The sequence below is a fragment of the Apium graveolens genome, unplaced genomic scaffold, assembly GCF_009905375.1.
Source record: "Apium graveolens cultivar Ventura unplaced genomic scaffold, ASM990537v1 ctg4460, whole genome shotgun sequence".
Lineage (NCBI taxonomy): Eukaryota > Viridiplantae > Streptophyta > Magnoliopsida > Apiales > Apiaceae > Apium > Apium graveolens.
The window spans coordinates 64,045-67,602 of NW_027418547.1; positions in this window are offsets into that span (position 1 = coordinate 64,045).

Sequence of the window (3,558 nt, forward strand, 5' to 3'; positions counted from 1 at the left end):
GAACCCCGCGATAACGATTAGTTCATAATCGAACTCATCATCACCATGGGTTCCAATGAAAGCATGATTATAAACAATATAAGAGTACTAGAGTTCAAAGACAAATCAAAAACAAGCATCCAAGTATCAACTATATTAAAGAAAATAAAAGTCTTCTTCTCCGTAGCGTTCTCGTGCTCTCTAGGTCTTCTTATTGCTCTCCTCTCGCTCCTTTGGTGTTAAATACATCTTTTTATTGATATATATAGGCTCCAGGATGACCAGGACTCTTAACATCTGCAATTTCCACTAAAATTAGGATTTTGGGGCAAAAATCGGGGTGGGGCGGCCGCGCTGGTTTCTGGGGCGGCCGCGCCTGACTTCTGAACTTTTCTGCTGATTCTTCTTTTGGCCATATCTTGAGTTCTACTTGTCAGAATTAGGTGATTCAACTGCCCACGCGAAGCTAACGAGATTCTCTACAACATCAGAATGAACTAGGTTTCCGATTCTGATTTTGTTTCAGCATATTTCCTTGAAAAGCACTTTTCTTCATTTAACTAATGTCTGAGATGCATTAACGTAAAAACACATCAAAAATACCAACAACTTGAGTCCAAAATACCATGTTAACTTGTAATGAAGCATTCTAAGTAGATATAAAATCCACTTATCACACCCTCAAACTTGAATCGATGCTTGTCCTCAAGCATAAACAGACTCAAAACTACAAAACAAACCTAATGCATGAATGCAACTACGTGAATTCAACTAAATGATAATGCAATCGATCCCCTCAGAATAACCATAACCAAATGAATAAGCCAATGCCTTTAAGAATGCAATGAATTAAAACAGACCTCGAATAAATCGCACAAACCAGAAACGTGCGTGTGTGGATGCTTAACAAATATACTCTCGACACTAGATCAATAACCATAACTTATCTTTCATCAAAACAATCACAAATTTATAAACAGAATAGACGATAAACGCATAATGACTCAAAACACCTCCTTTCTACTAGAGTTATACAAGGATTCATACTATTATTGAACACATAACAAATATGCTTATTTGATCGTGTAATGAATGAGGTTCCAAAAGACTTATACAATAATACCCATATAGCGAGCGTTAGGTTAGCAGATCCCAGACTATAAAAGCCTTAGGTCACTATGCACAAAGTCCCCTAAGAACTTAATAACTCGAGTAATAAAGAGCTCACTCTTGATCAATTATGCATAAACACATACTTTTTATTTCTTTTCTTTTTCCCTTTTTTTCCCTTTTTTTACACTCTGAATGAGTGCATTTCTCTCCATCTCATTCAACCCTAGACTACTCATAAAAATATAAGCCGGCTACTAGCCATTTGACGTCTAGCCTTATTCACAACTAGCAATGAAATCCAAGTTTTTCTCCAGATAAAAAAATCAGTGTTTTTACGTAATTACCAGAATATCACAAATTCTAAATATAACCAAGTGATTAAATCTTAACAACAAACAAGTATGATCATGATCTAGATCAAAAGCAACCCTATAAAACTTTGTGAAAATATTTGTTTCTGGCATGCAAATCAATTCATAAAGACTTAAACATACCTCTATTCGTCATCACTACACTCACATCAACTTCCACCAATCAATCAGAAATAGCTCAACCTAAGGGATCATGTTATATACATACAAATGCAACTACATGGACTCACATAATAACATAAACAAAAATGCAAACAAATATGTCCTAAATGAACAATCATGCAACACTACGAATGAAATACAACTATATGCAACATGAATCTATATGTATTATATGGACACACACAAACTGATCCTTACATTATCACCCCAAAACTTAAAATTTTCAATGTCCTCATTAAAGGTAACAATAAGAATTTCAGGCATACCTAGTCATCGAAAAGATCAGCCTCCTCGGGTGGAGGATCAGGTAGCCAATCAACCTCGACACCAGTGGCTCGGAAAATAGTGCCATAAAGCTTATGTCAAATCTGTAACAAAACGATGGTGAATGTCGTGCATGGCCTCAATATGCCGAATCAACCTTCTATACTGTGCATCACCAAGAACAAACCTATCAACTGTCTATGGTGCACGAGAAGAACCCTCTATAGGCAGGGGAGGAACCGGCCGGTCACCCTTGATATTATCATAGATATAGTCCAACCCCTTATCAGGAGGTGCACCTAAGAATGTCTAACTCAAGTGATCTGACAGTGGGTTGAGCTCAAGTGTGGTAGAGCTTCTTCAATAGACGACTCGAGATGCTCCTGAGAAATTTTCATCTCTGCTAACCCAAGAGAATCGAATACCAACTTCCTCTATCACTGAGGTGCATTCAAAACCTGAAGTTGCTTTGCATTCCCCTATTAAGGATCTCTCTAAGGTATCTGGCTTTGGAAATTGCTCAGGCTCCGAATTCACGACAGAGTCGACCCACTCTACTTTAAAGCACTCCTCTTTAGTCGTGGGTAACTTTATTTCCTTGAACACATTAAAAGTGACCTTCTGATCATGAACCTTCATCGTAAACTCTCCTTTTTGCACATCAATCATAGTTAGGCCGGTAACTAAGAATGGTCTCCCCAATATAATGGGAATCTTCTTATCTTCCTCAAAGTCAAGAACTACAAAATCAGCAGGAAAGATAAGTTTGTCCATCTTGACCAAGACATCCTCCACAATGCCTCGTGGATATGTAATAGAACGATAAACCAACTGCAAGGACATATATGTAGGCTTTGGACCTGGTAAACCCAACTTCTTGAAGATAGACAAAGGCATCAGATTGATGCTAGCTCCCAAATCACATAAACATTTGTCAAACGACAAGTTTCCGATGGTGTAAGGAATAGTGAAGCTTCCAGGATCTTTAAGCTTCGGAGGTAACTTCTGTTGCAGCACAACACTACATTCCTCCCTAAGAGCAAGGGTTTCTAAGTCATCGAGCTTCACTTTTCGAGAGTGAATACCTTTCATGTAATAACCCCAATTTTTGGGAAATTATTGAAACCCTTATGAATAGTGTTTTTGCTGAATGAGAAAACTTTTCATGCCACACTATGTAGGGGTTCTGATATGGATATTCTGAGATTTTATTAGTACGTTATATGGGATATAAGTGTATGTAAAGATCGTCAGAATCCAAATCCGAACACTTTGATTTTTCCCGGAAATCCAATAGATACGGAAAGAATTGAGTATAAGGTAACAGGATAAAAGGATTTAAATTAAAGGATTATAATAGAGGATCATAAAAAGGAATATAATGTATTGAGAAAGGTTAAGGGAACCTAAGTAATAAGATCCCGGGTATGATCCCTCAAACGATAAACGAAAACGAAAGTTAAGCGAACAGTATAACAGATCAGCGGTCATTAGACAAACAATTAGGAAGTTAATCAAAGGGATTAGAGAGGATGATGTCACCCAACCAATGAGAAGAGGACAAGGAGGGGAGGATGACATCATGAGGATGACACAAGCATGACATAGAAGGGAAGGAAGTGTGGTTGAATTATAACCACACAAAATCAAGGTTAATTAAGTCATTAAC